The sequence below is a fragment of the Diceros bicornis genome, chromosome 25, assembly GCF_020826845.1.
Source record: "Diceros bicornis minor isolate mBicDic1 chromosome 25, mDicBic1.mat.cur, whole genome shotgun sequence".
Taxonomy (NCBI): domain Eukaryota; kingdom Metazoa; phylum Chordata; class Mammalia; order Perissodactyla; family Rhinocerotidae; genus Diceros; species Diceros bicornis.
The window spans coordinates 29,803,302-29,817,656 of record NC_080764.1 but is presented as its reverse complement, the minus strand read 5'-3'; positions in this window follow the sequence as shown (position 1 = coordinate 29,817,656).

Sequence of the window (14,355 nt, the reverse complement as noted above, 5' to 3'; positions counted from 1 at the left end):
ATCACTAAGCCTAATAAAATATAACTAGATTGTATACAGATGTGCCTTTATTTATCCAATGGAGACACTTTCAAAAGGGTATTTGTAAATATTTTCATACAATAAAATAATACATAGCTTTCTAAAATTATTATTTGTCCTTATTAACCTTTATGCATTGCCCATCTTTTGGCCTTTCATCTTTACAGTTCTGAATCTTACCAAATTTCTCCATCTTCTAGATTTCCATGGCATTATTTTATATTTTTCTCTTTTGGAACTAATCACAATCCACTTTTATTTATTATTAGGGTCATTTTTCCGTGAATTTTTGCAAGTAGGGGCACTAGCAAGAGGATTGCAAAGCAACATGGTACCTTCAAGTCATAGCTTCAAGTTCAGTGGATCCCTTATATGTCCACTAATGGAAACATTCCCCCATTTAGATTTGGACCTCTGATTCGGCAGAACCTAAGGTTGAGGTGCTGAGAAACACAAGTCTGCAAATGGATTTGTCATTAAGAATGATGATGAGAGTGGCTAATGCTACTTCCACACTTTGGCTCCCAGACTCATGTGTTCTAGCTATTAGGTCAACACATATCAGTCACAGCTTCAACATACAACCCATACTCTGCAAGGTGTTGCCCCTGAGTAGCACTATAGCATTTTCTGTACTTGTCTTCTCAATCTCATATTCCACTGTTTATCAAGTGTGATGCATTTTGCCTCCTAAACTTTTCTCACACTTGACCCCAGTACCACTGCCTTATTTCAAGTTCTTATCATCTACTCGGATTTTGCAATGCTTCCTAACTGGTCCTTTTCCTTCTTGTCTCTCATCCATTGTCAATGTACCAATAAGCATGATCCAAATGAAATGCCCTCCCGTCACATATTTCTAGATCTGCGTTTGGACGTGTGTCCTATCTCTATTGACTTTTTACAGTATTACTCATTATCTTACCCACAGCTTCAGCTGGCCCCTCAAACGACTATTGGTATAGCTTTCTGCTTACTTTGGTTGCATTCTTTTACTGTGTTTCAAATTCTCCCTCTGGATATACTGCCTCAAGTTATCTTAAGAGAGTCTAAACCTGGACAAGGACCACTAGGTCTGGACTGGACTACTGTGGACAATTCGCCTGCTAAATGTGTCCTGGCCTGCCAAGAAGGATCTGGATATTTCTTACCACTGAACTGGCTGAATTCTTTTATGCCATTGACGCTTTGTGCATGCCATTCCCTCTGCCTAAATGTCCTTTCCCGCTTCCTACTGACAGGATCACTATTTAAGAATCAGCTCATATTGCTTTCTCTAGTAAGCCTCCCTTAGGCATAATAAAAATATTCAGACAGTCCTGTAATACTTGATACATATCAGTAATATGATATTTGTCACATTAATAATAATAACAGAACACAATAACACAATAGCACAAGATTTATTAAATGCCTATTACATGCTGGTCTGTGTGTTAATCATTGGGCTCTGTGAATCAGTCAACTTCAAAACAATGGGCTTTTTTTGTTTGTTTTAGTTGTTGAGGAATATTGGCCCTGAGCTAACATCTGTTGCCAATCTTCCTCTTTTTCTTTTTTCTCCCCAAAGCCCCAAAGCATAGTTGCGTATCATAGTTGTAGAGTTGTAGCTCTTCTATATGGGACGCTGCCTCAGCATGGCTTGATGAGCCATGAGTAAGTCCGTGCCCAAGATCTGAACTGGCAAACCCTGGGCCACCAAAGCAGAAAGCACGAACTTAACTGCTACGTCACCGGGCCGGCCCACAATGGGCTTCTTAAGGAGAGGAATCTGTTCTCTTTTCATTTAGTGTCTACCATATAGTGTAATTTAAGCCTTCATGATTGGTGTTCATAAATAACTACTGAACTGAGTTAAAATGAATTATGTGGGATACACTCAGTTTTCCATCTTTCCTTATGCATGGTTGACAAAACAGTAATTCTTTCGTATTAAGTCACTTAACATATTAAAATTTCAAACTGAATTCTTGCTTGAGATTCCTTCTTCCAAACAACTGGCCTCAGTCTTGCATAACAATTCCATTTCCCAGACTGTAGCTTTCTGTCTCAACAATAACAGCTTCCAGGGCAACAGAAAGAACTTTAGAACTTTTAGAGAATGGTGCAGGTGAGGGCAGAGGAGAGCAGGCAAAAGCCCCATCATGTTCAGCAGATGGTGTTTGCTGTACTTTCTGTTATGTGTGCCAGGGCCTCTGTTTAACTGAGTTGAGGATTAAAATATTGAACAAGCAAAGAATTGCTCAACTCCCTGGATAGGTGGGTCTCATTCAGTATTTGACAGGTAACTCTGTTATTTGAGTATGATCTGACTTGTTGAGAAATCTGAATGGCCTGTGCACAACATCTCTGCTGCTCACCAAGGCTGAACACATTTAGTAGCCTGCTCATGGGAAACTGAGAGTCTGCCTTGCCTCCAGGCATTGAAGCCTGAAACAAATTAAGTTTCCATCTCTCCCCTGGCTATTTGGGTTTGAACAATCTCAAAAGCAGTCTAGCAAACAGGCAGACAAGACTCCACTTGAACTGCAATCCTATTTATAATCTAAAGCTAAGGACTTTATGGAATCACAGACCAGGCTAGGGCATGTTAGATCTACAGTAAAGAATCAAAGAACTGGAATTTAAAGGTAGGGGTGAGGCAAGGCAGTGCTGTTGAATGAAAATGGATACAATTTTCAAAGTGTCTTGATGTGAGAAGGAGGGCGGAAAAGCTACGGAGCATTCAGAAAGTGATCAGTGGCACAGCAGAGTGGCAATGGGCCTATGTAGCTTAAAGATCTAAACTAAAGCAATGTGGAAAGCACATTTTCAAGTAAATAACACCATGTAAGGAGACTGATTGCTAAAGCAGTCCCCTTGCCTAATGGAGGCCGAGCCAATCATTCAATAAATATTTACTGCCTGGCCTTGGAGCTGGCACTGCAATACATGGAATACAATTGTGAGCAGTAACACCTGCCCTGAGGTTCCAGTATTTTTATATAGGACACTAACAAAAAACGAACATAAAGAGACTTTTTAAAACCCTACAGTTTGTAATAAGGGCCTGAAAGAAATGAAAAGTGCTGCTCTGTTTCTGTTGATATAGTTACTTGGGCAAAGTGTGCACGGATATTCCTATTCTGATCTATATCTGTAGAGTGCTCCCCCCCCAACTGACACACATGTGTACACACCAGAGCCTAATCCTGTGACACCTCATTTGAGGTCTGTTCCAACCATAAGTTTTAACTATTCTGGAATTTGCCATCATTCAACATGGGAGACGGGAGGGTCTGAATTATATTTATGAAGGACACAGCTGCCTATTGAAATATGGCTCTAAGCTTAGAGTTTAGAAGTTTAACTTGTCCAGATCAAGATGACATAAATCATATAAAGTAAATGACCGACCAGTTTTTCTATTTCATTCAGTCCAGGTGGCCACCCATCCTGATTGCCTAATATAAGTAATAATTCTAATGTCACCTTCGCACAGACTGCAGTCACTCTGCTAATAGGCTCAAACAAAAAGATATAGGTAGGCAAAAAAGAATTGCAGTGGAGCTGACAGGAAATTATGAGAAACAAAATCATCATTAAAAGATACAAGCCTAAAAGCACCACAGGGCAGAATCAACCCCTGCTGACAGAATGATCTGTGTATTATGTTAATGAAGTATCATCTCTCAGAGGGAACATTCCTGCCTATCCTCTCATCCAAAACAAAATCCTGATAAAATCTGGATTTAGAAGAGTCAAGTGCCTAGCGGTGTGCCACACATTCTGTGACTGTTCATGAGTATTTATCAATGACATTGGATTGTAAATCTTCCAAACACAAATCTCCATTCACCTGCCTGTTTTCATATATCATGAGTATATACAATCAGATTCATTGTGACTTTCGTTTCTATAGCTAGAAAAATAATATATTAAACAGATAACATCAACAATAGCTTTTCAAAATTTTTTTTTGCTCTCTTGCTTGGTTTTTCAATGAACCTGTATTTGTATTAATTTGTATTAATTCATGGGTCATGACACAGTATCAACACTGCTCCGTGCATGGCCCTCGTTTATTTTATTTAGCTGTTCATTTATTCACTTCAATGACTAATAAACACCTGTGAACCCAACATCCGGGCCAAGAACTAGAGCACTGACAACTGTTACATGTATCTTTGAACTCCTCTCCAGTCTCTCCTCCTGCCTACAGCTCCAAGCCAAATTATCCATCACACTGCCTTTTGTGTTTTTATTCCCTTGGGATTTTTTTGCTTTTATTTTTTTTATTGAAGTACAATGGACACATTAACTAGACTTATTGTGGTGATTATTCCCTTGTTTTTAAATAATGATCTTATTACATATAGCATATGCTTAAGCAATGTTTTTTATATTGAGCTGTTTTTTCCACTTTTTAAAAAAGACTATTATGTTATATACAACTTCTGAGATTTTCTTGTCACTTAACGAAAGGTACAACTCATCCACGTTGTACACAGTTGTGGTTCATTCATTTTCACTACTGTGTAATATCACATTCTTGAATGATTCTTTTTATCCGTTCTCCTCTTGATGGTTATTTGCATTTTATACAGATATTTTCCTTTCTTTTCTTTTTCCTTATTATGAACAGGGCTGCTATAAACGCTCTTATACATGTCTCTTGATGCACATAAGCAAGTGTCATTTGAATTTTTGTCTCAGAGAGCAACAGATAGGTCATAGGATATGTGAATGCTCATTTTCATAAGACAATGTCAAATTGTTTTCCAAAGTGGATGTACCATTTTATTCTCTTACCAACCATGTATGAGGCATTATTGATCTACATCTCTCCAACAACTGGTATTATCAAACTTCTAATTGTTTCAATCAAATGGATATGAAATAGCATTTCCTTGCAGTAGTGATTTATAGTAACCTGATTACTAATTAAGTTAACTATCTCTTCACATGCTTGTTGTCTAATGGCTTTCCAATAGGTTTGTTAGACAATTGTGCTAAGCAGCCTTACAGTGAGTAATTGATTCTAGTGGGAAAGTGTTCCTCATCAAACACTCTCTAATTTAGTTTCTAGAATGTTAGCTTTTTCATAAACAATAAATTTATCAGCATTTGACCCATATAGGTTGACCTGTATGGCTGATCTATTAGCCTCTGCTGTCTACTTATAGTTTTACCACCTAATAACTCCAGAAATTCCAGAGTGGAAGTTAGTTGAATCTCAAAGGCAAGGGATGTTTTCTGAATGTTGCTTATCCTTTCATTTATATATGTAAATTAGTTCCAACATGTTGGAGGTTTACATGATTTACGGAATTGAATTATATTAGATCTAAGATCTGTTCTTGGGTTGGGTGCAGACTTTTATTCTAAGTCTTTAAACATTTCTGTGCTTCTTTGGGGACTGAAATAAACAGATCGACATTTGAGACCATGCAAACAGATAAGTTCCTTTTTCTTTCCTGTTATATAGGGACTTATTTGATTCCTAGAAGATATAATCTATAAAAGAATTAGAGTAGTCTAAAAACTGCTTAGAAAGTTATAAATCACTATTCTATTGACACTATCATACTTAGCAGTAGAAAGAAACATATACAATTCATTTCATATACTCCATTATGGAAACACCAGTTATCCCTCATCCCATCCGAAAGGTTGTAGGGATGGTCTGATACGTTGCTGTTTTTTCCTTCTCTTAGGTATTCAATACCAACAAACACTCTCGTCTTTGCTAGGCATCAGAAAAGGGAGAGCAGCTAGTCAAGAAGAGAATTTAAAATCCAGAATCACATTACCATAAGACACACAAGTTGTCTCCAGTCCAAATTCTAGGGATGCTACCTTGCTTGAGGGCTCGTGGCAGCTCTCCAGGTAAAATGATGGTATATTTCATATCCTGAGTGACGATATGGCCCCACTGGGGGAAAATGTAGAAATTATGTAGTCAAAACTCAATTACTAGCCATCAAAATAAAGAGTTTTTTCTTTTTGTAATGAGAATTTGTTATTATTTTTGGCAAAAATTAGAGATAGATATGCTTTTGGAACTCATTTCAAATGTATTTTGCTATGTACTAATCAACATACAATTGTTTGGTTGCTTTCCAGACAAAAAAAGAAAAAGATATTCCAGTTGCAATAATATCTCCTCACAAATATACTGTCGGTTTGAACCATAAATAATCCTTAGATTTCTCATATCTTTCGTTGTGTGATTTTATAACAGCTAAACAAAAACAGGTCAACATGTATCATTTAGTTGAATATCTTATTTCTCCATTTTAACCAATATACACTTTTGTGATTTTCCTAGTAGAAGTGTATTGCTATCCATAAATAGAAATTAACCTTTTTGTAAGTTGAATAATTTACACAAATTGGTTATGCATGTTTCCATTCGAAGTGTCCACTATCAATGTGCCCCTTGTTTTATGGCATCTTTTGTGTAGTATATATAACAAATTGCCTTCAGTAGATGCAGAGAATATCTAACAATGGTGCCAGAATGGTAGATGATTGGAACAGAGGAGAAACAGTGGAGCATAAGTAGTTAGTCATAGCTCCAAATGGAACTTTGGCAACAGAGCAGTGCCCTGTAATCATGCTTCAAACCACATATAGTAAAATCACATCCAAAGAATCAAATTCCTGACACATAATGTGTGTGCAAGTGTATGCAGCACGTACTCAGTGAATTCTGACTTTGAATTAAAGGATATATTCCTTAGTTTTCTGCTTTCTAGGGTAAAATACTGCTCTGGAAGATTTTAAACAATCAACGCACAAATATTTATTGAGTACCTACCACGTGCCTAGCACTTTGAAAGAAACAAACAAATCCTATCCTCAGAGGACTCATAATTTACAAGAAAAAGAAAGACATAAGTATATAGTTAATAGTTTTCCATTTTTTTTACATTTTATGCATTTTTTTTCTTTTCTTTTATTCATTTAGTCATTCAACAAACGTGTTTATCACATACTTAGTGCAGGAAGTACCAAGAAGCACTATAGGGGATAAAAACATAAATGATATAATTTCTCTCTTCTTAAAAGAGTTTCAAGTCTGTTAGAGAAGGTATATATATGCATACAAGTAACCACAATGATAGCACCAAGTTTTGGATTGGATAAAATTAGTTGATACATTTATAATACTCAGAACACAAAGGCAAGAGGTGGGGGGAAGGGGAATTGGATGAAGGTGGTCAAAGGTACAAACTTCCAGTTATAAGATAAATAAGTACTAGGGATGTAATGTACAAGATGATGACCGTAGTTAACACAGCTGTATGGTATATTTGAAAGTTGTTAAGCGAGTAGATCCTAAGAATTCTCGTCACAAGGAAAAAACCATTTTTTTTCTTTTTCTTTTTTTTATTGTATCTATATGAGATGATGGATGTTAACTAAACTTATTGTGGTAATCATTTCATAATATATGTAAGTCAGATCATTATGCTGTACACCTTAAACTTATACAGTGCTATATGTCGATTATATCTCAATAAAACTGGAAAAAAATTTCAAAAATAAAATAATGCATTTTAATATGAAATCAAAAAATAAAAAACTCAGAACAGTGCCTGACATATACAAAAACTCATTAATTATTTATTCTTATTATCGTTTGACTAATATTATTAGAGATGGATCTAGGTGGAGGTACAGGAGTTCGGCAAATGGAGAAGAGAGAGAAGGGCATGGCTTCTACCTACACACTAATGTCCTTAACTCTGTGGGTGTTTATAGCCGCCACCTCTCTCCTAAATTTCACATCTATATCCTCAACTTGTTATGGCCCTTCTCCCTGGTGACAGCTATAGGCACTAGAAGGAAGCCTACAGCGTACAGGCAGCAGGGGATGGCAGGAAAGGATTAGGCCACTAATAGAGAATAGAAAGAGAAGACCATGGATATAACCTTGGATATCTTCTAAATTTCAAGGATAATAAAAGAAAGAAAAACCGAAGAAAACAGAGCCAGAGCATTCAGGGATAATAAAATATCACAGATGCCACAGTGAAGACAGAGGCTTTAGGGCAAAATGGAGACATTTCCATGGTCAGACTGTTCCCTACCTGTTACAGGAGGAGCATTTTTTTTTATTTTGAAGGGTGCCCAAAGATAAATGTGATATTTTCTGAAAGTCTCTGCAGCTCAAAGATGTACAATAATGAAGTACTATTTAACCCAACCTCTCCTAAACCTAGGACGTTTAATCATTCGTGGAACTTGTGGGATTATTTTAGATACACTTCTCATCAGCACCAGCAGCCATCATACGGTGATTTAAATTTTGCACATAGAATCGACAGCTGGTGAGGGCATTGCTGCTTATATTGCAGAGCTGTGCCATCTGTTTCCGCAGTGCAATTTGCAAAATTTCTTAAATGATATATTTCATGATCGTTTCATATGTGGGGTTCATGATAAATCCATCTAGCGATATCCTTGATGGATCAAAATTGGCATTTATTTAGCTTTGGAAACACCCCTATCCAATGAGATGATACTGCTATATATCATGGAAATTCTCCTATAAATATCCATTACATGCAGGCAGAATTCTCGATGCTGAGAGCTGCTGGAGTAAAATTACATAACCAGAGATATTTCAGATCCGTGGTCTCCAACCTCAACTATTGCCAGGCTCTTTCCTGTGTTCATTACCAATCCCCTTTCACTTTCCCTCTGAGGCTATGTTACAAAATCTCACTCCTCCTCAAAACCCAGGCTTGAGGCCTCCTCCCTCACCCTTACTTCTGGACATTACAGTCTGCCTGATCAAGAAGGCGAGACTAGAAAACAACAGCTCTCCCACCTTTGTCTCCTAGCTGAAATACACCTGGAGTGTATTTCACCCATCTGCACCCTTTCAGCATTCCCTCATTTCCTAGTGAAAGATTTCCTCTTTCTATTTAAAGCTCTCTCTCCTGTGAATTCCAGTTTCTCCTCAGGAACCTTGTTTCATCAGTAACTCTTCCTCCTTCTGCCCCTCCTCCTCCTCCTCCTCCACATTTTCTTCTTCTTTCTCTTTTTTCTCTCTCTCTCTTTCCCCCATCACCCTCTCTCTTGCCGTCTCCCTTTCCTTCTTTTCCTGGCTCTTCTGGATCTTTCCCTCAAGTTGATACGCACATTTGTGTATGTATGGAGAGTTAAGTCTCTCCAATCTCGCATGAAGAAGTGCTTCTCTTCGACCTTATACTCCCCTTTACCTATACTTTTTTACTGTCAAACTCTTTGAAGAATTTCCTGCTACTTGCCTTCTCTACTTCCTAATTATTCCTCACTCTGCTGTGTTCTGGCTTTTGTTCCCTGCATCCACTGGAACCGTTCTTGCGAAGGTCACCGAAGACTTTTATATTTCCAAAGATAATGGATAATTCTCAATTCTTATCTGACGTGACTGTCTGCAGCGTTTGATGCATTTAATTAGTCTCTCCCCACTCTGAAAATTCTGTCCTCCCTGTGTCTCTGAAAAACCACGCAGCTTGGTGCTTTGTACCTTCGTAGATGCCACACCCTCTTGGCTTTCGTTTGGCTTGATTTTTCTTCTCTCACCTTGGTTTGACGGTGCCCTGGTTCCAGAATACATGGAACAGGCTCCTTAATTCCATTTTATGCTTCCACCAGAGCTGCCAATATATTCACAGTTCTTCTGTTACAACTGTTGTGATCTGAACTCCTGCTTTTAACAAAGGCATCGAAACAATGCAGACCAGACCCCTAGCCAGGGAGAGACATAGAAAAGAATGTAGGAATTGATCTATGTTCTGTAACTACTGGTGCAGAATTAAGTCTCCCCTACGAGTAATTAAGATGTGCTACTTGTTTGGCTCTCCATTCAAGGTCAGTAGCGACAAAATGATGACAAAGTATGGTGCAATTAGGGGCCCGTAAACAAAGAAACAGTGTATGGAAGTTGTTAAAAGACATATGGCAGGCCTGACACCCAGAGATTTTGAATCATTAGATCTGAATTGAGGGTCAGAAAGAAGCTCTCTTGTAATTCAGAAGAAAATCTCCAGTTGAGAACCATTATGCTATAGAGTTTGGATTTTAGGAGAAAAAGTATATAACTAAAATAATTGGCATAATTAAAAATTTGTGATTACCAACATCAACAGGGCTCTCAGCACCACTTAGCAATCTATCCACATCTCTCCAAATAGCTTCTACCCTCCCTCTCTACAAGTTGCAGCCGTCAGATACAGACTCTCTCCCTTTCCCTCAACCAAATTCACAAACTCTCTCCTCTGGATCCACCCTTTCCTTTTTTCCTCCTGTAACTATAGAATCAGTGTCCCTTTCTAAGACTCATCTCTCCACCTGTGCTGTGAAGGCCATTCCCTGCCACCCTTTCAGAGACTTCTTTTCTTTGGTAATAACCTCTTATGCTGATTCTTTAGATTATTTCTCTTTTTTCTAGTAGATATTCTTCATTAGCATTCAAATGTGCTAGCAACTCTAGTAACCCTGAAGAAGAAGAAGGAGAAGGGGAGGGGGGGAGGGGAGGTCCCATGACCTGATAACTCTCTCCAATTATCATCCTTTCTCTTATATATTTTTCAAAGCCAAATGGCTAAAAAAGTTGCCTGCTTCTTGCCTCCCATTCTAACTTCTCTCAGCACACAACTAAAACTTCTCTTGCTAAGCTCAAAATGATCAATATGTGGCTAAACAGAATAGTTAATCCCCAGACCATTTAGACCTGTCAGCAGAATTCAACACCACTGACCACTGCTTCCTCTTTGAAAGAACCTCTTCTCTTGGCATTTAGGATTCCACCTTCTCCTAGTTTCCCTCCTGTTTCTTTAGTTCCTCCTTCTCAAGATCTTGTTTTCGTTCATCATTCCTTACTTAACCTCTAATTGTTACAATTACCCATGGCTCCACCCTGGGCATTTTTTCTTTTTATTCTACATTTGCTAAATTCTTGACCTCTTCTATGCTCATTTTAAACACTGTCTTAATACCAACAATCCCAAATGTTGGGATGCCTTTTCTAGACCTCTAGCCTAAGTCCAGACCTATATATCCAACTGCAACTCAAATGTAACTGTATTCTTGGTCTTCTTTTCAATATGCTTCCCTACTCACCTTGGTTTTTTTATCTTGTTTTTATTTTTATCTTTTTTATTGAAGTATAGTGGACATACAATATTATATTAATTTCAGGCATACAACATAGTGATTTGACATTTCTATAGATTATGAAATGATCACCACAAGTCTAGTAACCTTCTGTCACCATACAAAATTATTACAATATTGTCAAGTATATGCCCTATGCTGCACATTACATCCCCATGACTTATTTATTTTATGACTGGAGGTTTGTACCTCTTAATCCCCCTCATCCATTGCACCCATCCTCCGATTCCCCTCCCCTCTGGTGACCACAGTTTGTTCTTTGTATCTATGAGTTTGTTTCTGTTTTGTTTTGCTTGTTTGTTTTATTTTTTAGATTCCACGTATCAGTGAAATCATGTGATATTTGTCTTTCTCTGAATTATTTCACTCAGCATAATACCCTCTAGGTCCGTCCATGTTGTCACAAATGGCAAGATTTCACTCTTTTTTATGGCTGAATAATATTCTATTGTACATATACCACATCTTCTTTATCCATTCATCCATCAATGGACACTTAGGTTGCTTTTATATCTTGGTTATTATAAATAATGCTGCAATGAACATAGGGGTGGATCTTTTCAAATTAGTGTTTTCATTTTCTTTGAATAAATATCCAGAAGTGGAATTGTGGGATCGTATGGTAGTTCTATTTTTAATTTTTTGAGGAACCTCCATACTGTTTTCCATAGGGGCTGCACCAATTTACATTCCCGCCAACAGTGCACAAGGATTCCCTTTCTCCACATCCTCACCAACACTTGTTATTACTTGTCTTCTTGATAATAGCTATTCTGATAGGTGTGAAGTGATATCTCCTTGTGGTTTTGATTTGCATTTCCCTGATAATTAGTGATGTTGAGTGTCTTTTCATGTGTCTGTTGGCCATCTGTATGTATTCTTTGGAAAAATGTCTATTCAGGTCCTCTGTCCATTTTTTAATTGTTTTTTTTTTGATCCTGAATTGTATGAGTTCTTTATATATTTTGAATATTAACCCCTTACGGGATATATCATTTGTAAATATCTTCTCTCATTCTGTACATTACCTTTTCATTGTGTTGATAGTTTCCTTCACCGTGCAAAAGCTTTTAGTTTGATGTAGTCCAATTTGTTTATTTTTGCTTTTGTTGCCTTTGCCTGAGAAGACAGATCCGAAAAAATATTGCTAAAACCAATGTCAGAGAGCTTACTGCCTATGTTTTCTTCTAGAAGTTTTACGGTTTCAGGTCTTACATTTAAGTCTTTAATCTATTTTGAGTTTATTTTTGTATGTGGCATAAGAAAGTGGTCAAGTTTCATTCTTTTGCATTCTATGGAGACAGAAAATAGAATAGTAGTAGTTCTCCAGTTGGTGGGCTGGGGAACAGGAATAAAGAATGTTTGCTAATGAATATGGGTTGGGGTTTCCTTGGGGATTTTGCAGATAAAATTAGACTGTGATGATAGTTGTATAACTCTGAATATACTAAAAACCACTGAACTGTGAGACAAGCAAACAAACAAATGCAGTTTATAGTAAATAATAATAGAAACAATAACAAATCTTTCAAAACCTCAGCCTGATACCACAATATTTTAAACAGCTGAGAAAAAGGCAGAAACTCTATTTCAGGGCATGGAGGGTGAATCCAAGCACCCATGGAGTGTCCAGGAAATCTAAATTGCTGATTCCAAGTTCCTTGGTCTGGCAAGCTCCTTGTGAGAGCATAACATTCATCCCTTTGCCCCATAAAATCAAGCCCAGATAAGAGGGCCATTTTCAGTGCTGCTTTTAGAGCCATACAAAAAATACAGTTTCACAACGTCTTTGGATTATGGTTCCTTGATCGGGGTGGGATGCTGAGTGGCAGGGGCAAGAGTTTCTTCTCCGAGCCTTTGTCCTCATGACATTGAGCACTCTGAGAAGCAGCTCTTGGTAAGAGATGGGGGTAGGACAACAGGGGAGAAAGAGTACAGCTAAATGCTTCAGAGGAGAACGTTTAAGACAGTAAGTGAGATTTAGAAGGAGCAAGAAAGAGAGAGTAAAGCCAACAGAAGGCAGAAAGAATACTGGGACGGACCAGAGACAATCAGGACAGAATAGTGACAGAAGAATAAGGGGATAAGTCAGAGAAATTTCAATAAGGCTTAAAAATTTAAAGAGGGAGGAAAAATAGGAAAAAAATAGGGGAAAAAAAGACAAGAAAGAGCTATTTTTCTTTTAACCCTTCTACCTTTCTTTCTCCCTCAAATCGATAAATATGGAGCAAAGCAAGACATTTGGCCCTGCCATTTGCTCTTTGATCCACCACTAGAAGGGGCATTTTAAAATGCAATGATGGAAAAATATACAGAAGAATTGAGTTAGCAATACAGTGGTCCAATCCTCACAGTGGTCCAATCCTCTATAATATAGCAATCCTATATTATAGTGGAGGTGAATTCATGAGCTGGCTAATAAATAAGTACAAACTATTTTCGTCTATCTAATTTATAATAAATATTAATGGTAAAAATAATCATGCAGGATCGAGAGGTACAAGATGGCGGTGTAGGCAGACCCTGAACTCACCTCCTCCCGCGGACACAGCCAATTTACAACTACTTGTGGAAAAATTACCCCTGAGACAGAACTTAAAACTGGATAAGAGGAACTCCTGCAACAACGGACAATCCTAACTGAGGTAGAAGAGGCAGAAACAACCTTCTGGAGAGGAAAAACGCCACCTTCACGAGCCGCAGTGCCTCACAGCCACCCGGGAGCAGCTCACAGGTCCACAGCCCTCCCTGGAGGCGCGGGGCCCTGAGCCGGGAGCACCCCCGCTGTGGGCTTTTGTGGACCCTGCGCAGTCGAGACGAGTGGCATAATATCTGACTGTGCCTGCTACTGAAACATTGGGGAGTACCCCCAGAAAACCCAGTTCACAAAGACATTAAAACTGGCTCTTAAAGGGCCCACGCGCAAACTCACCCATTTCAGAAAGCAACCTAAAATCACCAGAAAGAAAGGTGCATAGTGCTTTGGTGAAAAGAGACTCACCTGATAGGCCCTGTGTGCATCTTGGTGAGGGGTGAGACCTCTCCAGGGACTGGGACATTGGCGGCAGCCATTGTTGTGGCCTGATGTGGGCGTGCTGACACAGACGACATTGGAGTTCTCCCTGGGGCCAGCTAGCCCAGGGTCTGCCCCACCCACTAGAGCACTGATTTAATCCAGCT